Below are 22,295 nucleotides of genomic sequence, written 5' to 3' on the forward strand. Positions count from 1 at the left end.
TTTCCTCTCGGTGGATGTCTCTGTAGACACAGGGCTGGACTCAATCCAGGAGCAGAAGGTCCAGTGGGCAGAAGCAGCAGTGACTTAGGGCCGGGCTTGAGTGCTCCCAGTCAGCTGCCGGTCACTGTCATTGCAGACCTCCAGCCGGGCCAAGAAGAGGTCTCAGCTGGTCAAAGAGGAGCAGGGGCTGGTCCGTGAAGACCCCCACCCCACGCCCAGCAGGGAGGGGCCGGTGAGCCACACCACTTCAGGCCAAAGCAGGCCTGGAGTGAGTGTGGCCACCTGGGCGTCAGGGGAACCAGTGCCCAAGGGGGCAGGGAGAAGGCCTCCACCAGAGCCACACAGGCCCCACAGGCCTCCCAACTCGAAGCCGCTCCATCCCCTCAGGCGGATGGCCATTGCCAGCCTGGCCCTGCAGTGCTGGGGCTATGGTCATCGCAGCAGGCGACAAGTCCGGGAGCCTCAGGAGGCCGCGCGGAAGGGTGAGAGGTGGGATGGTGGGGTGGGATGGGTGGGGAGGTCCACGTGAGCTTATGGGGAGGGATTGTTGCCAGACACACAGGGAGCAGCCCAGAGCCTGGCCGGGAGCAAAGACTGGCCTCAGGCCACCCAGCTGCTGGACTTTGGGCTGGGCGGGGAGGACGCCCTGTGGTGAATCCTGGGCTCTAGCTGGGTGCTGTGTCTCGGGGGCACAAGGGAATCCTGGCATGTGCGTGACTTTTTCTCCTCTCACAACTCCAGCACCAGCCCAGGGGTTAGGTGAGGCTCCTCTTGTTACACCGAGAGTCCAACCTGAGGAGCCAGAGGCAGAGCTGGCGGCGCCTGAACCTTCAGAGCCCTGGTCAGCTCCAGCCGCCTGTCCAGCTGCAGCAGCAGCAGAGCCAGGGCCGGCCGCGGACAGAACTGAGGCGCCACCAGCAGAGGAGGAGGAGCCCTCCCTGGGACCCGTGCAGGGTCCTGAGTCAGAAGAGGAGCTGCCTGTGACAGGACCAACTCCAGGGCCTTCTGAGGAAGCCGCCCACGCAGTCCCAAGGGAAAAAATCATTTCCCCCGCACTCCTTGATATCTCCGTTTTCTTTGCTCTTCTTATTTTGTTTGTCTGTTCTCCATGGCGTACTTTCTTTTTTGATCTTTTTCTTACCTTTGGCTTTGGGGCCAGTTTGGCTTTCATTCTTTTCTTCTGTCTGGTGTTGGCCTTCGTCATTCCTTGGTATAATCCCTTCTAAATAATAAAATTATTGTTTTTTATTTGAACCCGTGTCATTCCTGATCACGAAACACAGTCACGATGCTGATCAAGCATCGCCACTCTCCTTGTAGAGGCAGGGCCCATACCAGCACATCTCAGAGATGCCCTATGTGCCCAAAGTGGAGCTGTACACTGTGAACTCTGGGGAGAGAGCACTGTTACCATTAGGCTGACAGGCTTCTTGTCTAGTGGGGACCAGTCCTGGGGACAAAGTGAGGCAGCAGAGGGGTTCGCAGATTGACTAGGGAGCATGTCTAGAAAGAAAGAAAAAAAAATAGCATCTATCTATGTATCTATCTATCTATCTATCTATAATCTCAGAAAATCTTGAAACTCCATTCACAGAGGAATATACAATGTTTCATTTCGAATCGCTAAGGTAACATATACCCATTGTAAAACGTTTGGAAATTGTTTAGAACCTTAAAGAATGATTTTTTTTATAATCCAGAGTCTATTCATAATCACTGTTGAGTAGACATTTTTATATGTGCCTTTTAAAAGATTTTTTTTTTTTTTTTGAGAGAGAGGGAGACAGACAGAGAGGGAGATGGGGAAATATCAATGTGAAAGCGGATCATCCATTGGCTGCCTCCTGCACACCCCCTAATGGGGATTGAGCCTGCATGCCAGACATGTGCCCTGAGGAGGAATCAAACTGGCAAACTTTAGGTTCATGGAGGATGCCCATTCAACTGAGCATACTGGCCAGGTCCTTATATGTATTGTTGCATAGTTTTTTAATGAATTTATATCTCCTATCTCTTGATATAATAATCAAAAGCAATAAGTATGCAACTAAAATGTTACTAAGTCACAGACATGATTTACATATTTGAAATCATAATTTTATTTTTGCCATGCTTTTGCAAACATTCATAATGTTAATAATACGCTCATCCTCTATAATACAAGCCCAGGGACCGAAATGGCGAAATGACCAGATCGACCAGAGACCAGAACAACCGCTGCCCCTGGCCCCGGCCAACCCCGCATCCCAGTGGGATGGTCCCCAAACTGGTCAGGGGTGGAGCCGCCAGAAAACTGCCTCTGGCCCCTCCAGCAGGGACTCCCACACCGATCCGGGGCCCCCATCAGGGCAGGCCCGCCAGCCCCCACCCGTGTCCCGGGCCTCTATCATCACGTGTAATAAAAGGCTTACACTCAAACTGACCCTAACAATGGAATGACCAGAATGACTGCTCAACCAGGCACTATGACAGTGATGGCGAACCTTTTGAGCTCGGTATGGCGAAATTTTGAAACATCCTAACATAGGTCTGGTGCCGTGTCACATAGAGAAATAGTCAAAAAAAAACTTTTTTTGGTATTTGCAACCGTAGTAAAAGACAAAGACTTATATTTTTGATATCTATTTTATAGATTTAAATGCCATGTAACAAGAAAGATTCCAGGCAAAAAATGCATTTCCGTATCACGTCTGACACGCTTTGCATAGGGTCGCCATCACTGGATTAGACAGTCGAAAGAAATCTGCGGGCTATTTATCTCATTAGTAAAAATATGGATGCCCCAATGTTACTCTTGCAGAAACACACACGTTGATATCATATGTGTTTAATTAAATGTTATATTTTGTTATACTACTCTTTGAGCAGTATTGACAATGATGTTATGGGTGTGGATATTGGTTTTATTTATCATATGTTCAAACATGGATAAAACATCCTCCTCTCCCCCTGGCTGATATGGCTCAGTGGGTTGGAGCATCATCCTGTGCACCAAAGGACTGCAGGGTCAACTCACACCTCACATGCTGACAATGGTGCCCAAGTGAGCCTGGAACCCAGGTAACCAGGCAGCCACATTCTGTACCTGCCCCTCCCATCTCACTCGGATAGAGACATTGGAGAAGACACCATGTTCTCCTGTTGTCTCCCCTTGTCCCGAGGCCGATGCCTCAAGAGAGGCAGCGATGAGAGTGTGTTTAGTCGTGGTCGCCGCTGGGTCCGCACTCAGAGGAGGGGACGCCTGTGGCCCTTTTCCCGGCGGGATCCAGAGGTAACACAGGGAGCTTTGGTTTGGGCCAGGCCACCCCTCTGATCCCAACTGAGCGGCCCTATGTCCCCTCCCCGTGTGTTTGGGGGATGGGGCGTGAAGGGAGTGTTCACGTGGGGAGGGTCTGTCCAGAACAGGACAGGCTGGGTTCGGGTGTCAGGACCAATCATGTTAACACCCCAGGTCAAGGCTAGCTGGGTGGACGTGGAGTGTGGGTGGCACCCTCTGCCCGAGGTCTGTCCGCAGCCCTGGAGGTGAGTCTCCTTTCCTCTCGGTGGATGTCTCTGTAGACACAGGGCTGGACTCAATCCAGGAGCAGAAGGTCCAGTGGGCAGAAGCAGCAGTGACTTAGGGCCGGGCTTGAGTGCTCCCAGTCAGCTGCCGGTCACTGTCATTGCAGACCTCCAGCCGGGCCAAGAAGAGGTCTCAGCTGGTCAAAGAGGAGCAGGGGCTGGTCCGTGAAGACCCCCACCCCACGCCCAGCAGGGAGGGGCCGGTGAGCCACACCACTTCAGGCCAAAGCAGGCCTGGAGTGAGTGTGGCCACCTGGGCGTCAGGGGAACCAGTGCCCAAGGGGGCAGGGAGAAGGCCTCCACCAGAGCCACACAGGCCCCACAGGCCTCCCAACTCGAAGCCGCTCCATCCCCTCAGGCGGATGGCCATTGCCAGCCTGGCCCTGCAGTGCTGGGGCTATGGTCATCGCAGCAGGCGACAAGTCCGGGAGCCTCAGGAGGCCGCGCCGAAGGGTGAGAGGTGGGATGGTGGGGTGGGATGGGTGGGGAGGTCCACGTGAGCTTATGGGGAGGGATTGTTGCCAGACACACAGGGAGCAGCCCAGAGCCTGGCCGGGAGCAAAGACTGGCCTCAGGCCACCCAGCTGCTGGACTTTGGGCTGGGCGGGGAGGACGCCCTGTGGTGAATCCTGGGCTCTAGCTGGGTGCTGTGTCTCGGGGGCACAAGGGAATCCTGGCATGTGCGTGACTTTTTCTCCTCTCACAACTCCAGCACCAGCCCAGGGGTTAGGTGAGGCTCCTCTTGTTACACCGAGAGTCCAACCTGAGGAGCCAGAGGCAGAGCTGGCGGCGCCTGAACCTTCAGAGCCCTGGTCAGCTCCAGCCGCCTGTCCAGCTGCAGCAGCAGCAGAGCCAGGGCCGGCCGCGGACAGAACTGAGGCGCCACCAGCAGAGGAGGAGGAGCCCTCCCTGGGACCCGTGCAGGGTCCTGAGTCAGAAGAGGAGCTGCCTGTGACAGGACCAACTCCAGGGCCTTCTGAGGAAGCCGCCCACGCAGTCCCAAGGGAAAAAATCATTTCCCCCGCACTCCTTGATATCTCCGTTTTCTTTGCTCTTCTTATTTTGTTTGTCTGTTCTCCATGGCGTACTTTCTTTTTTGATCTTTTTCTTACCTTTGGCTTTGGGGCCAGTTTGGCTTTCATTCTTTTCTTCTGTCTGGTGTTGGCCTTCGTCATTCCTTGGTATAATCCCTTCTAAATAATAAAATTATTGTTTTTTATTTGAACCCGTGTCATTCCTGATCACGAAACACAGTCACGATGCTGATCAAGCATCGCCACTCTCCTTGTAGAGGCAGGGCCCATACCAGCACATCTCAGAGATGCCCTATGTGCCCAAAGTGGAGCTGTACACTGTGAACTCTGGGGAGAGAGCACTGTTACCATTAGGCTGACAGGCTTCTTGTCTAGTGGGGACCAGTCCTGGGGACAAAGTGAGGCAGCAGAGGGGTTCGCAGATTGACTAGGGAGCATGTCTAGAAAGAAAGAAAAAAAAATAGCATCTATCTATGTATCTATCTATCTATCTATCTATCTATAATCTCAGAAAATCTTGAAACTCCATTCACAGAGGAATATACAATGTTTCATTTCGAATCGCTAAGGTAACATATACCCATTGTAAAACGTTTGGAAATTGTTTAGAACCTTAAAGAATGATTTTTTTTATAATCCAGAGTCTATTCATAATCACTGTTGAGTAGACATTTTTATATGTGCCTTTTAAAAGATTTTTTTTTTTTTTTTTTGAGAGAGAGGGAGACAGACAGAGAGGGAGATGGGGAAATATCAATGTGAAAGCGGATCATCCATTGGCTGCCTCCTGCACACCCCCTAATGGGGATTGAGCCTGCATGCCAGACATGTGCCCTGAGGAGGAATCAAACTGGCAAACTTTAGGTTCATGGAGGATGCCCATTCAACTGAGCATACTGGCCAGGTCCTTATATGTATTGTTGCATAGTTTTTTAATGAATTTATATCTCCTATCTCTTGATATAATAATCAAAAGCAATAAGTATGCAACTAAAATGTTACTAAGTCACAGACATGATTTACATATTTGAAATCATAATTTTATTTTTGCCATGCTTTTGCAAACATTCATAATGTTAATAATACGCTCATCCTCTATAATACAAGCCCAGGGACCGAAATGGCGAAATGACCAGATCGACCAGAGACCAGAACAACCGCTGCCCCTGGCCCCGGCCAACCCCGCATCCCAGTGGGATGGTCCCCAAACTGGTCAGGGGTGGAGCCGCCAGAAAACTGCCTCTGGCCCCTCCAGCAGGGACTCCCACACCGATCCGGGGCCCCCATCAGGGCAGGCCAGCCAGCCCCCACCCGTGTCCCGGGCCTCTATCATCACGTGTAATAAAAGGCTTACACTCAAACTGACCCTAACAATGGAATGACCAGAATGACTGCTCAACCAGGCACTATGACAGTGATGGCGAACCTTTTGAGCTCGGTATGGCGAAATTTTGAAACATCCTAACATAGGTCTGGTGCCGTGTCACATAGAGAAATAGTCAAAAAAAAACTTTTTTTGGTATTTGCAACCGTAGTAAAAGACAAAGACTTATATTTTTGATATCTATTTTATAGATTTAAATGCCATGTAACAAGAAAGATTCCAGGCAAAAAATGCATTTCCGTATCACGTCTGACACGCTTTGCATAGGGTCGCCATCACTGGATTAGACAGTCGAAAGAAATCTGCGGGCTATTTATCTCATTAGTAAAAATATGGATGCCCCAATGTTACTCTTGCAGAAACACACACGTTGATATCATATGTGTTTAATTAAATGTTATATTTTGTTATACTACTCTTTGAGCAGTATTGACAATGATGTTATGGGTGTGGATATTGGTTTTATTTATCATATGTTCAAACATGGATAAAACATCCTCCTCTCCCCCTGGCTGATATGGCTCAGTGGGTTGGAGCATCATCCTGTGCACCAAAGGACTGCAGGGTCAACTCACACCTCACATGCTGACAATGGTGCCCAAGTGAGCCTGGAACCCAGGTAACCAGGCAGCCACATTCTGTACCTGCCCCTCCCATCTCACTCGGATAGAGACATTGGAGAAGACACCATGTTCTCCTGTTGTCTCCCCTTGTCCCGAGGCCGATGCCTCAAGAGAGGCAGCGATGAGAGTGTGTTTAGTCGTGGTCGCCGCTGGGTCCGCACTCAGAGGAGGGGACGCCTGTGGCCCTTTTCCCGGCGGGATCCAGAGGTAACACAGGGAGCTTTGGTTTGGGCCAGGCCACCCCTCTGATCCCAACTGAGCGGCCCTATGTCCCCTCCCCGTGTGTTTGGGGGATGGGGCGTGAAGGGAGTGTTCACGTGGGGAGGGTCTGTCCAGAACAGGACAGGCTGGGTTCGGGTGTCAGGACCAATCATGTTAACACCCCAGGTCAAGGCTAGCTGGGTGGACGTGGAGTGTGGGTGGCACCCTCTGCCCGAGGTCTGTCCGCAGCCCTGGAGGTGAGTCTCCTTTCCTCTCGGTGGATGTCTCTGTAGACACAGGGCTGGACTCAATCCAGGAGCAGAAGGTCCAGTGGGCAGAAGCAGCAGTGACTTAGGGCCGGGCTTGAGTGCTCCCAGTCAGCTGCCGGTCACTGTCATTGCAGACCTCCAGCCGGGCCAAGAAGAGGTCTCAGCTGGTCAAAGAGGAGCAGGGGCTGGTCCGTGAAGACCCCCACCCCACGCCCAGCAGGGAGGGGCCGGTGAGCCACACCACTTCAGGCCAAAGCAGGCCTGGAGTGAGTGTGGCCACCTGGGCGTCAGGGGAACCAGTGCCCAAGGGGGCAGGGAGAAGGCCTCCACCAGAGCCACACAGGCCCCACAGGCCTCCCAACTCGAAGCCGCTCCATCCCCTCAGGCGGATGGCCATTGCCAGCCTGGCCCTGCAGTGCTGGGGCTATGGTCATCGCAGCAGGCGCCAAGTCCGGGAGCCTCAGGAGGCCGCGCCGAAGGGTGAGAGGTGGGATGGTGGGGTGGGATGGGTGGGGAGGTCCACGTGAGCTTATGGGGAGGGATTGTTGCCAGACACACAGGGAGCAGCCCAGAGCCTGGCCGGGAGCAAAGACTGGCCTCAGGCCACCCAGCTGCTGGACTTTGGGCTGGGCGGGGAGGACGCCCTGTGGTGAATCCTGGGCTCTAGCTGGGTGCTGTGTCTCGGGGGCACAAGGGAATCCTGGCATGTGCGTGACTTTTTCTCCTCTCACAACTCCAGCACCAGCCCAGGGGTTAGGTGAGGCTCCTCTTGTTACACCGAGAGTCCAACCTGAGGAGCCAGAGGCAGAGCTGGCGGCGCCTGAACCTTCAGAGCCCTGGTCAGCTCCAGCCGCCTGTCCAGCTGTAGCAGCAGCAGAGCCAGGGCCGGCCGCGGACAGAACTGAGGCGCCACCAGCAGAGGAGGAGGAGCCCTCCCTGGGACCCGTGCAGGGTCCTGAGTCAGAAGAGGAGCTGCCTGTGACAGGACCAACTCCAGGGCCTTCTGAGGAAGCCGCCCACGCAGTCCCAAGGGAAAAAATCATTTCCCCCGCACTCCTTGATATCTCCGTTTTCTTTGCTCTTCTTATTTTGTTTGTCTGTTCTCCATGGCGTACTTTCTTTTTTGATCTTTTTCTTACCTTTGGCTTTGGGGCCAGTTTGGCTTTCATTCTTTTCTTCTGTCTGGTGTTGGCCTTCGTCATTCCTTGGTATAATCCCTTCTAAATAATAAAATTATTGTTTTTTATTTGAACCCGTGTCATTCCTGATCACGAAACACAGTCACGATGCTGATCAAGCATCGCCACTCTCCTTGTAGAGGCAGGGCCCATACCAGCACATCTCAGAGATGCCCTATGTGCCCAAAGTGGAGCTGTACACTGTGAACTCTGGGGAGAGAGCACTGTTACCATTAGGCTGACAGGCTTCTTGTCTAGTGGGGACCAGTCCTGGGGACAAAGTGAGGCAGCAGAGGGGTTCGCAGATTGACTAGGGAGCATGTCTAGAAAGAAAGAAAAAAAAATAGCATCTATCTATGTATCTATCTATCTATCTATCTATCTATAATCTCAGAAAATCTTGAAACTCCATTCACAGAGGAATATACAATGTTTCATTTCGAATCGCTAAGGTAACATATACCCATTGTAAAACGTTTGGAAATTGTTTAGAACCTTAAAGAATGATTTTTTTTATAATCCAGAGTCTATTCATAATCACTGTTGAGTAGACATTTTTATATGTGCCTTTTAAAAGATTTTTTTTTTTTGAGAGAGAGAGGGAGACAGACAGAGAGGGAGATGGGGAAGTATCAATGTGAAAGCGGATCATCCATTGGCTGCCTCCTGCACACCCCCTAATGGGGATTGAGCCTGCATGCCAGACATGTGCCCTGAGGAGGAATCAAACTGGCAAACTTTAGGTTCATGGAGGATGCCCATTCAACTGAGCATACTGGCCAGGTCCTTATATGTATTGTTGCATAGTTTTTTAATGAATTTATATCTCCTATCTCTTGATATAATAATCAAAAGCAATAAGTATGCAACTAAAATGTTACTAAGTCACAGACATGATTTACATATTTGAAATCATAATTTTATTTTTGCCATGCTTTTGCAAACATTCATAATGTTAATAATACGCTCATCCTCTATAATACAAGCCCAGGGACCGAAATGGCGAAATGACCAGATCGACCAGAGACCAGAACAACCGCTGCCCCTGGCCCCGGCCAACCCCGCATCCCAGTGGGATGGTCCCCAAACTGGTCAGGGGTGGAGCCGCCAGAAAACTGCCTCTGGCCCCTCCAGCAGGGACTCCCACACCGATCCGGGGCCCCCATCAGGGCAGGCCCGCCAGCCCCCACCCGTGTCCCGGGCCTCTATCATCACGTGTAATAAAAGGCTTACACTCAAACTGACCCTAACAATGGAATGACCAGAATGACTGCTCAACCAGGCACTATGACAGTGATGGCGAACCTTTTGAGCTCGGTATGGCGAAATTTTGAAACATCCTAACATAGGTCTGGTGCCGTGTCACATAGAGAAATAGTCAAAAAAAAACTTTTTTTGGTATTTGCAACCGTAGTAAAAGACAAAGACTTATATTTTTGATATCTATTTTATAGATTTAAATGCCATGTAACAAGAAAGATTCCAGGCAAAAAATGCATTTCCGTATCACGTCTGACACGCTTTGCATAGGGTCGCCATCACTGGATTAGACAGTCGAAAGAAATCTGCGGGCTATTTATCTCATTAGTAAAAATATGGATGCCCCAATGTTACTCTTGCAGAAACACACACGTTGATATCATATGTGTTTAATTAAATGTTATATTTTGTTATACTACTCTTTGAGCAGTATTGACAATGATGTTATGGGTGTGGATATTGGTTTTATTTATCATATGTTCAAACATGGATAAAACATCCTCCTCTCCCCCTGGCTGATATGGCTCAGTGGGTTGGAGCATCATCCTGTGCACCAAAGGACTGCAGGGTCAACTCACACCTCACATGCTGACAATGGTGCCCAAGTGAGCCTGGAACCCAGGTAACCAGGCAGCCACATTCTGTACCTGCCCCTCCCATCTCACTCGGATAGAGACATTGGAGAAGACACCATGTTCTCCTGTTGTCTCCCCTTGTCCCGAGGCCGATGCCTCAAGAGAGGCAGCGATGAGAGTGTGTTTAGTCGTGGTCGCCGCTGGGTCCGCACTCAGAGGAGGGGACGCCTGTGGCCCTTTTCCCGGCGGGATCCAGAGGTAACACAGGGAGCTTTGGTTTGGGCCAGGCCACCCCTCTGATCCCAACTGAGCGGCCCTATGTCCCCTCCCCGTGTGTTTGGGGGATGGGGCGTGAAGGGAGTGTTCACGTGGGGAGGGTCTGTCCAGAACAGGACAGGCTGGGTTCGGGTGTCAGGACCAATCATGTTAACACCCCAGGTCAAGGCTAGCTGGGTGGACGTGGAGTGTGGGTGGCACCCTCTGCCCGAGGTCTGTCCTGAGACCTGGAGGTGAGTCTCCTTTCCTCTCGGTGGATGTCTCTGTAGACACAGGGCTGGACTCAATCCCGGAGCAGAAGGTCCAGTGGGCAGAAGCAGCAGTGACTAGGGCCGGGCTTGAGTGCTCCCAGTCAGCTGCCGGTCACTGTCATTGCAGACCTCCAGCCGGGCCAAGAAGAGGTCTCAGCTGGTCAAAGAGGAGCAGGGGCTGGTCCGTGAAGACCCCCACCCCACGCCCAGCAGGGAGGGGCCGGTGAGCCACACCACTTCAGGCCAAAGCAGGCCTGGAGTGAGTGTGGCCACCTGGGCGTCAGGGGAACCAGTGCCCAAGGGGGCAGGGAGAAGGCCTCCACCAGAGCCACACAGGCCCCACAGGCCTCCCAACTCGAAGCCGCTCCATCCCCTCAGGCGGATGGCCATTGCCAGCCTGGCCCTGCAGTGCTGGGGCTATGGTCATCGCAGCAGGCGACAAGTCCGGGAGCCTCAGGAGGCCGCGCCGAAGGGTGAGAGGTGGGATGGTGGGGTGGGATGGGTGGGGAGGTCCACGTGAGCTTATGGGGAGGGATTGTTGCCAGACACACAGGGAGCAGCCCAGAGCCTGGCCGGGAGCAAAGACTGGCCTCAGGCCACCCAGCTGCTGGACTTTGGGCTGGGCGGGGAGGACGCCCTGTGGTGAATCCTGGGCTCTAGCTGGGTGCTGTGTCTCGGGGGCACAAGGGAATCCAGGCATGTGCGTGACTTTTTCTCCTCTCACAACTCCAGCACCAGCCCAGGGGTTAGGTGAGGCTCCTCTTGTTACACCGAGAGTCCAACCTGAGGAGCCAGAGGCAGAGCTGGCGGCGCCTGAACCTTCAGAGCCCTGGTCAGCTCCAGCCGCCTGTCCAGCTGCAGCAGCAGCAGAGCCAGGGCCGGCCGCGGACAGAACTGAGGCGCCACCAGCAGAGGAGGAGGAGCCCTCCCTGGGACCCGTGCAGGGTCCTGAGTCAGAAGAGGAGCTGCCTGTGACAGGACCAACTCCAGGGCCTTCTGAGGAAGCTGCCCACGCAGTCCCAAGGGAAAAAATCATTTCCCCCGCACTCCTTGATATCTCCGTTTTCTTTGCTCTTCTTATTTTGTTTGTCTGTTCTCCATGGCGTACTTTCTTTTTTGATCTTTTTCTTACCTTTGGCTTTGGGGCCAGTTTGGCTTTCATTCTTTTCTTCTGTCTGGTGTTGGCCTTCGTCATTCCTTGGTATAATCCCTTCTAAATAATAAAATTATTGTGTTTTATTTGAACCGGTGTCATTCCTGATCACGAAACACAGTCACGATGCTGATCAAGCATCGCCACTCTCCTTGTAGAGGCAGGGCCCATACCAGCACATCTCAGAGATGCCCTATGTGCCCAAAGTGGAGCTGTACACTGTGAACTCTGGGGAGAGAGCACTGTTACCATTAGGCTGACAGGCTTCTTGTCTAGTGGGGACCAGTCCTGGGGACAAAGTGAGGCAGCAGAGGGGTTCGCAGATTGACTAGGGAGCATGTCTAGAAAGAAAGAAAAAAAAATAGCATCTATCTATGTATCTATCTATCTATCTATCTATAATCTCAGAAAATCTTGAAACTCCATTCACAGAGGAATATACAATGTTTCATTTCGAATCGCTAAGGTAACATATACCCATTGTAAAACGTTTGGAAATTGTTTAGAACCTTAAAGAATGATTTTTTTTATAATCCAGAGTCTATTCATAATCACTGTTGAGTAGACATTTTTATATGTGCCTTTTAAAAGATTTTTTTTTTTTTTGAGAGAGAGGGAGACAGACAGAGAGGGAGATGGGGAAATATCAATGTGAAAGCGGATCATCCATTGGCTGCCTCCTGCACACCCCCTAATGGGGATTGAGCCTGCATGCCAGACATGTGCCCTGAGGAGGAATCAAACTGGCAAACTTTAGGTTCATGGAGGATGCCCATTCAACTGAGCATACTGGCCAGGTCCTTATATGTATTGTTGCATAGTTTTTTAATGAATTTATATCTCCTATCTCTTGATATAATAATCAAAAGCAATAAGTATGCAACTAAAATGTTACTAAGTCACAGACATGATTTACATATTTGAAATCATAATTTTATTTTTGCCATGCTTTTGCAAACATTCATAATGTTAATAATACGCTCATCCTCTATAATACAAGCCCAGGGACCGAAATGGCGAAATGACCAGATCGACCAGAGACCAGAACAACCGCTGCCCCTGGCCCCGGCCAACCCCGCATCCCAGTGGGATGGTCCCCAAACTGGTCAGGGGTGGAGCCGCCAGAAAACTGCCTCTGGCCCCTCCAGCAGGGACTCCCACACCGATCCGGGGCCCCCATCAGGGCAGGCCCGCCAGCCCCCACCCGTGTCCCGGGCCTCTATCATCACGTGTAATAAAAGGCTTACACTCAAACTGACCCTAACAATGGAATGACCAGAATGACTGCTCAACCAGGCACTATGACAGTGATGGCGAACCTTTTGAGCTCGGTATGGCGAAATTTTGAAACATCCTAACATAGGTCTGGTGCCGTGTCACATAGAGAAATAGTCAAAAAAAAACTTTTTTTGGTATTTGCAACCGTAGTAAAAGACAAAGACTTATATTTTTGATATCTATTTTATAGATTTAAATGCCATGTAACAAGAAAGATTCCAGGCAAAAAATGCATTTCCGTATCACGTCTGACACGCTTTGCATAGGGTCGCCATCACTGGATTAGACAGTCGAAAGAAATCTGCGGGCTATTTATCTCATTAGTAAAAATATGGATGCCCCAATGTTACTCTTGCAGAAACACACACGTTGATATCATATGTGTTTAATTAAATGTTATATTTTGTTATACTACACTTTGAGCAGTATTGACAATGATGTTATGCGTGTGGATATTGGTTTTATTTATCATGTGTTCAAACATGGATAAAACATCCTCCTCTCCCCCTGGCTGATATGGCTCAGTGGGTTGGAGCATCATCCTGTGCACCAAAGGACTGCAGGGTCAACTCACACCTCACATGCTGACAATGGTGCCCAAGTGAGCCTGGAACCCAGGTAACCAGGCAGCCACATTCTGTACCTGCCCCTCCCATCTCACTCGGATAGAGACATTGGAGAAGACACCATGTTCTCCTGTTGTCTCCCCTTGTCCCGAGGCCGATGCCTCAAGAGAGGCAGCGATGAGAGTGTGTTTAGTCGTGGTCGCCGCTGGGTCCGCACTCAGAGGAGGGGACGCCTGTGGCCCTTTTCCCGGCGGGATCCAGAGGTAACACAGGGAGCTTTGGTTTGGGCCAGGCCACCCCTCTGATCCCAACTGAGCGGCCCTATGTCCCCTCCCCGTGTGTTTGGGGGATGGGGCGTGAAGGGAGTGTTCACGTGGGGAGGGTCTGTCCAGAACAGGACAGGCTGGGTTCGGGTGTCAGGACCAATCATGTTAACACCCCAGGTCAAGGCTAGCTGGGTGGACGTGGAGTGTGGGTGGCACCCTCTGCCCGAGGTCTGTCCGCAGCCCTGGAGGTGAGTCTCCTTTCCTCTCGGTGGATGTCTCTGTAGACACAGGGCTGGACTCAATCCAGGAGCAGAAGGTCCAGTGGGCAGAAGCAGCAGTGACTTAGGGCCGGGCTTGAGTGCTCCCAGTCAGCTGCCGGTCACTGTCATTGCAGACCTCCAGCCGGGCCAAGAAGAGGTCTCAGCTGGTCAAAGAGGAGCAGGGGCTGGTCCGTGAAGACCCCCACCCCACGCCCAGCAGGGAGGGGCCGGTGAGCCACACCACTTCAGGCCAAAGCAGGCCTGGAGTGAGTGTGGCCACCTGGGCGTCAGGGGAACCAGTGCCCAAGGGGGCAGGGAGAAGGCCTCCACCAGAGCCACACAGGCCCCACAGGCCTCCCAACTCGAAGCCGCTCCATCCCCTCAGGCGGATGGCCATTGCCAGCCTGGCCCTGCAGTGCTGGGGCTATGGTCATCGCAGCAGGCGCCAAGTCCTGGAGCCTCAGGAGGCCGCGCCGAAGGGTGAGAGGTGGGATGGTGGGGTGGGATGGGTGGGGAGGTCCACGTGAGCTTATGGGGAGGGATTGTTGCCAGACACACAGGGAGCAGCCCAGAGCCTGGCCGGGAGCAAAGACTGGCCTCAGGCCACCCAGCTGCTGGACTTTGGGCTGGGCGGGGAGGACGCCCTGTGGTGAATCCTGGGCTCTAGCTGGGTGCTGTGTCTCGGGGGCACAAGGGAATCCTGGCATGTGCGTGACTTTTTCTCCTCTCACAACTCCAGCACCAGCCCAGGGGTTAGGTGAGGCTCCTCTTGTTACACCGAGAGTCCAACCTGAGGAGCCAGAGGCAGAGCTGGCGGCGCCTGAACCTTCAGAGCCCTGGTCAGCTCCAGCCGCCTGTCCAGCTGCAGCAGCAGCAGAGCCAGGGCCGGCCGCGGACAGAACTGAGGCGCCACCAGCAGAGGAGGAGGAGCCCTCCCTGGGACCCGTGCAGGGTCCTGAGTCAGAAGAGGAGCTGCCTGTGACAGGACCAACTCCAGGGCCTTCTGAGGAAGCCGCCCACGCTGTCCCAAGGGAAAAAATCATTTCCCCCGCACTCCTTGATATCTCCGTTTTCTTTGCTCTTCTTATTTTGTTTGTCTGTTCTCCATGGCGTACTTTCTTTTTTGATCTTTTTCTTACCTTTGGCTTTGGGGCCAGTTTGGCTTTCATTCTTTTCTTCTGTCTGGTGTTGGCCTTCGTCATTCCTTGGTATAATCCCTTCTAAATAATAAAATTATTGTTTTTTATTTGAACCGGTGTCATTCCTGATCACGAAACACAGTCACGATGCTGATCAAGCATCGCCACTCTCCTTGTAGAGGCAGGGCCCATACCAGCACATCTCAGAGATGCCCTATGTGCCCAAAGTGGAGCTGTACACTGTGAACTCTGGGGAGAGAGCACTGTTACCATTAGGCTGACAGGCTTCTTGTCTAGTGGGGACCAGTCCTGGGGACAAAGTGAGGCAGCAGAGGGGTTCGCAGATTGACTAGGGAGCATGTCTAGAAAGAAAGAAAAAAAAATAGCATCTATCTATGTATCTATCTATCTATCTATCTATCTATAATCTCAGAAAATCTTGAAACTCCATTCACAGAGGAATATACAATGTTTCATTTCGAATCGCTAAGGTAACATATACCCATTGAAAAACGTTTGGAAATTGTTTAGAACCTTAAAGAATGATTTTTTTTATAATCCAGAGTCTATTCATAATCACTGTTGAGTAGACATTTTTATAGGTGCCTTTTAAAAGATTTTTTTTTTTTTTTGAGAGAGAGGGAGACAGACAGAGAGGGAGATGGGGAAGTATCAATGTGAAAGCGGATCATCCATTGGCTGCCTCCTGCACACCCCCTAATGGGGATTGAGCCTGCATGCCAGACATGTGCCCTGAGGAGGAATCAAACTGGCAAACTTTAGGTTCATGGAGGATGCCCATTCAACTGAGCATACTGGCCAGGTCCTTATATGTATTGTTGCATAGTTTTTTAATGAATTTATATCTCCTATCTCTTGATATAATAATCAAAAGCAATAAGTATGCAACTAAAATGTTACTAAGTCACAGACATGATTTACATATTTGAAATCATAATTTTATTTTTGCCATGCTTTTGCAAACATTCATAATGTTAATAATACGCTCATCCTCTATAATACAAGCCCAGGGACCGAAATGGCGAAATGACCAGATCGACCAGAGACCAGAACAACCGCTGCCCCTGGCCCCGGCCAACCCCGCATCCCAGTGGGATGGTCCCCAAACTGGTCAGGGGTGGAGCCGCCAGAAAACTGCCTCTGGCCCCTCCAGCAGGGACTCCCACACCGATCCGGGGCCCCCATCAGGGCAGGCCCGCCAGCCCCCACCCGTGTCCCGGGCCTCTATCATCACGTGTAATAAAAGGCTTACACTCAAACTGACCCTAACAATGGAATGACCAGAATGACTGCTCAACCAGGCACTATGACAGTGATGGCGAACCTTTTGAGCTCGGTATGGCGAAATTTTGAAACATCCTAACATAGGTCTGGTGCCGTGTCACATAGAGAAATAGTCAAAAAAAAACTTTTTTTGGTATTTGCAACCGTAGTAAAAGACAAAGACTTATATTTTTGATATCTATTTTATAGATTTAAATGCCATGTAACAAGAAAGATTCCAGGCAAAAAATGCATTTCCGTATCACGTCTGACACGCTTTGCATAGGGTCGCCATCACTGGATTAGACAGTCGAAAGAAATCTGCGGGCTATTTATCTCATTAGTAAAAATATGGATGCCCCAATGTTACTCTTGCAGAAACACACACGTTGATATCATATGTGTTTAATTAAATGTTATATTTTGTTATACTACTCTTTGAGCAGTATTGACAATGATGTTATGGGTGTGGATATTGGTTTTATTTATCATATGTTCAAACATGGATAAAACATCCTCCTCTCCCCCTGGCTGATATGGCTCAGTGGGTTGGAGCATCATCCTGTGCACCAAAGGACTGCAGGGTCAACTCACACCTCACATGCTGACAATGGTGCCCAAGTGAGCCTGGAACCCAGGTAACCAGGCAGCCACATTCTGTACCTGCCCCTCCCATCTCACTCGGATAGAGACATTGGAGAAGACACCATGTTCTCCTGTTGTCTCCCCTTGTCCCGAGGCCGATGCCTCAAGAGAGGCAGCGATGAGAGTGTGTTTAGTCGTGGTCGCCGCTGGGTCCGCACTCAGAGGAGGGGACGCCTGTGGCCCTTTTCCCGGCGGGATCCAGAGGTAACACAGGGAGCTTTGGTTTGGGCCAGGCCACCCCTCTGATCCCAACTGAGCGGCCCTATGTCCCCTCCCCGTGTGTTTGGGGGATGGGGCGTGAAGGGAGTGTTCACGTGGGGAGGGTCTGTCCAGAACAGGACAGGCTGGGTTCGGGTGTCAGGACCAATCATGTTAACACCCCAGGTCAAGGCTAGCTGGGTGGACGTGGAGTGTGGGTGGCACCCTCTGCCCGAGGTCTGTCCGCAGCCCTGGAGGTGAGTCTCCTTTCCTCTCGGTGGATGTCTCTGTAGACACAGGGCTGGACTCAATCCAGGAGCAGAAGGTCCAGTGGGCAGAAGCAGCAGTGACTTAGGGCCGGGCTTGAGTGCTCCCAGTCAGCTGCCGGTCACTGTCATTGCAGACCTCCAGCCGGGCCAAGAAGAGGTCTCAGCTGGTCAAAGAGGAGCAGGGGCTGGTCCGTGAAGACCCCCACCCCACGCCCAGCAGGGAGGGGCCGGTGAGCCACACCACTTCAGGCCAAAGCAGGCCTGGAGTGAGTGTGGCCACCTGGGCGTCAGGGGAACCAGTGCCCAAGGGGGCAGGGAGAAGGCCTCCACCAGAGCCACACAGGCCCCACAGGCCTCCCAACTCGAAGCCGCTCCATCCCCTCAGGCGGATGGCCATTGCCAGCCTGGCCCTGCAGTGCTGGGGCTATGGTCATCGCAGCAGGCGCCAAGTCCGGGAGCCTCAGGAGGCCGCGCCGAAGGGTGAGAGGTGGGATGGTGGGGTGGGATGGGTGGGGAGGTCCACGTGAGCTTATGGGGAGGGATTGTTGCCAGACACACAGGGAGCAGCCCAGAGCCTGGCCGGGAGCAAAGACTGGCCTCAGGCCACCCAGCTGCTGGACTTTGGGCTGGGCGGGGAGGACGCCCTGTGGTGAATCCTGGGCTCTAGCTGGGTGCTGTGTCTCGGGGGCACAAGGGAATCCTGGCATGTGCGTGACTTTTTCTCCTCTCACAACTCCAGCACCAGCCCAGGGGTTAGGTGAGGCTCCTCTTGTTACACCGAGAGTCCAACCTGAGGAGCCAGAGGCAGAGCTGGCGGCGCCTGAACCTTCAGAGCCCTGGTCAGCTCCAGCCGCCTGTCCAGCTGCAGCAGCAGCAGAGCCAGGGCCGGCCGCGGACAGAACTGAGGCGCCACCAGCAGAGGAGGAGGAGCCCTCCCTGGGACCCGTGCAGGGTCCTGAGTCAGAAGAGGAGCTGCCTGTGACAGGACCAACTCCAGGGCCTTCTGAGGAAGCCGCCCACGCAGTCCCAAGGGAAAAAATCATTTCCCCTGCACTCCTTGATATCTCCGTTTTCTTTGCTCTTCTTATTTTGTTTGTCTGTTCTCCATGGCGTACTTTCTTTTTTGATCTTTTTCTTACCTTTGGCTTTGGGGCCAGTTTGGCTTTCATTCTTTTCTTCTGTCTGGTGTTGGCCTTCGTCATTCCTTGGTATAATCCCTTCTAAATAATAAAATTATTGTTTTTTATTTGAACCCGTGTCATTCCTGATCACGAAACACAGTCACGATGCTGATCAAGCATCGCCACTCTCCTTGTAGAGGCAGGGCCCATACCAGCACATCTCAGAGATGCCCTATGTGCCCAAAGTGGAGCTGTACACTGTGAACTCTGGGGAGAGAGCACTGTTACCATTAGGCTGACAGGCTTCTTGTCTAGTGGGGACCAGTCCTGGGGACAAAGTGAGGCAGCAGAGGGGTTCGCAGATTGACTAGGGAGCATGTCTAGAAAGAAAGAAAAAAAAATAGCATCTATCTATGTATCTATCTATCTATCTATCTATCTATAATCTCAGAAAATCTTGAAACTCCATTCACAGAGGAATATACAATGTTTCATTTCGAATCGCTAAGGTAACATATACCCATTGTAAAACGTTTGGAAATTGTTTAGAACCTTAAAGAATGATTTTTTTTATAATCCAGAGTCTATTCATAATCACTGTTGAGTAGACATTTTTATATGTGCCTTTTAAAAGATTTTTTTTTTTTTGAGAGAGAGAGGGAGACAGACAGAGAGGGAGATGGGGAAATATCAATGTGAAAGCGGATCATCCATTGGCTGCCTCCTGCACACCCCCTAATGGGGATTGAGCCTGCATGCCAGACATGTGCCCTGAGGAGGAATCAAACTGGCAAACTTTAGGTTCATGGAGGATGCCCATTCAACTGAGCATACTGGCCAGGTCCTTATATGTATTGTTGCATAGTTTTTTAATGAATTTATATCTCCTATCTCTTGATATAATAATCAAAAGCAATAAGTATGCAACTAAAATGTTACTAAGTCACAGACATGATTTACATATTTGAAATCATAATTTTATTTTTGCCATGCTTTTGAAAACATTCATAATGTTAATAATACGCTCATCCTCTATAATACAAGCCCAGGGACCGAAATGGCGAAATGACCAGATCGACCAGAGACCAGAACAACCGCTGCCCCTGGCCCCGGCCAACCCCGCATCCCAGTGGGATGGTCCCCAAACTGGTCAGGGGTGGAGCCGCCAGAAAACTGCCTCTGGCCCCTCCAGCAGGGACTCCCACACCGATCCGGGGCCCCCATCAGGGCAGGCCCGCCAGCCCCCACCCGTGTCCCGGGCCTCTATCATCACGTGTAATAAAAGGCTTACACTCAAACTGACCCTAACAATGGAATGACCAGAATGACTGCTCAACCAGGCACTATGACAGTGATGGCGAACCTTTTGAGCTCGGTATGGCGAAATTTTGAAACATCCTAACATAGGTCTGGTGCCGTGTCACATAGAGAAATAGTCAAAAAAAAACTTTTTTTGGTATTTGCAACCGTAGTAAAAGACAAAGACTTATATTTTTGATATCTATTTTATAGATTTAAATGCCATGTAACAAGAAAGATTCCAGGCAAAAAATGCATTTCCGTATCACGTCTGACACGCTTTGCATAGGGTCGCCATCACTGGATTAGACAGTCGAAAGAAATCTGCGGGCTATTTATCTCATTAGTAAAAATATGGATGCCCCAATGTTACTCTTGCAGAAACACACACGTTGATATCATATGTGTTTAATTAAATGTTATATTTTGTTATACTACTCTTTGAGCAGTATTGACAATGATGTTATGGGTGTGGATATTGGTTTTATTTATCATATGTTCAAACATGGATAAAACATCCTCCTCTCCCCCTGGCTGATATGGCTCAGTGGGTTGGAGCATCATCCTGTGCACCAAAGGACTGCAGGGTCAACTCACACCTCACATGCTGACAATGGTGCCCAAGTGAGCCTGGAACCCAGGTAACCAGGCAGCCACATTCTGTACCTGCCCCTCCCATCTCACTCGGATAGAGACATTGGAGAAGACACCATGTTCTCCTGTTGTCTCCCCTTGTCCCGAGGCCGATGCCTCAAGAGAGGCAGCGATGAGAGTGTGTTTAGTCGTGGTCGCCGCTGGGTCCGCACTCAGAGGAGGGGACGCCTGTGGCCCTTTTCCCGGCGGGATCCAGAGGTAACACAGGGAGCTTTGGTTTGGGCCAGGCCACCCCTCTGATCCCAACTGAGCGGCCCTATGTCCCCTCCCCGTGTGTTTGGGGGATGGGGCGTGAAGGGAGTGTTCACGTGGGGAGGGTCTGTCCAGAACAGGACAGGCTGGGTTCGGGTGTCAGGACCAATCATGTTAACACCCCAGGTCAAGGCTAGCTGGGTGGACGTGGAGTGTGGGTGGCACCCTCTGCCCGAGGTCTGTCCGCAGCCCTGGAGGTGAGTCTCCTTTCCTCTCGGTGGATGTCTCTGTAGACACAGGGCTGGACTCAATCCAGGAGCAGAAGGTCCAGTGGGCAGAAGCAGCAGTGACTTAGGGCCGGGCTTGAGTGCTCCCAGTCAGCTGCCGGTCACTGTCATTGCAGACCTCCAGCCGGGCCAAGAAGAGGTCTCAGCTGGTCAAAGAGGAGCAGGGGCTGGTCCGTGAAGACCCCCACCCCACGCCCAGCAGGGAGGGGCCGGTGAGCCACACCACTTCAGGCCAAAGCAGGCCTGGAGTGAGTGTGGCCACCTGGGCGTCAGGGGAACCAGTGCCCAAGGGGGCAGGGAGAAGGCCTCCACCAGAGCCACACAGGCCCCACAGGCCTCCCAACTCGAAGCCGCTCCATCCCCTCAGGCGGATGGCCATTGCCAGCCTGGCCCTGCAGTGCTGGGGCTATGGTCATCGCAGCAGGCGCCAAGTCCGGGAGCCTCAGGAGGCCGCGCCGAAGGGTGAGAGGTGGGATGGTGGGGTGGGATGGGTGGGGAGGTCCACGTGAGCTTATGGGGAGGGATTGTTGCCAGACACACAGGGAGCAGCCCAGAGCCTGGCCGGGAGCAAAGACTGGCCTCAGGCCACCCAGCTGCTGGACTTTGGGCTGGGCGGGGAGGACGCCCTGTGGTGAATCCTGGGCTCTAGCTGGGTGCTGTGTCTCGGGGGCACAAGGGAATCCTGGCATGTGCGTGACTTTTTCTCCTCTCACAACTCCAGCACCAGCCCAGGGGTTAGGTGAGGCTCCTCTTGTTACACCGAGAGTCCAACCTGAGGAGCCAGAGGCAGAGCTGGCGGCGCCTGAACCTTCAGAGCCCTGGTCAGCTCCAGCCGCCTGTCCAGCTGCAGCAGCAGCAGAGCCAGGGCCGGCCGCGGACAGAACTGAGGCGCCACCAGCAGAGGAGGAGGAGCCCTCCCTGGGACCCGTGCAGGGTCCTGAGTCAGAAGAGGAGCTGCCTGTGACAGGACCAACTCCAGGGCCTTCTGAGGAAGCCGCCCACGCAGTCCCAAGGGAAAAAATCATTTCCCCCGCACTCCTTGATATCTCCGTTTTCTTTGCTCTTCTTATTT

The sequence above is a fragment of the Myotis nattereri genome, assembly GCF_964212035.1.
Source record: "Myotis nattereri genome assembly, chromosome: 2".
Lineage (NCBI taxonomy): Eukaryota > Metazoa > Chordata > Mammalia > Chiroptera > Vespertilionidae > Myotis > Myotis nattereri.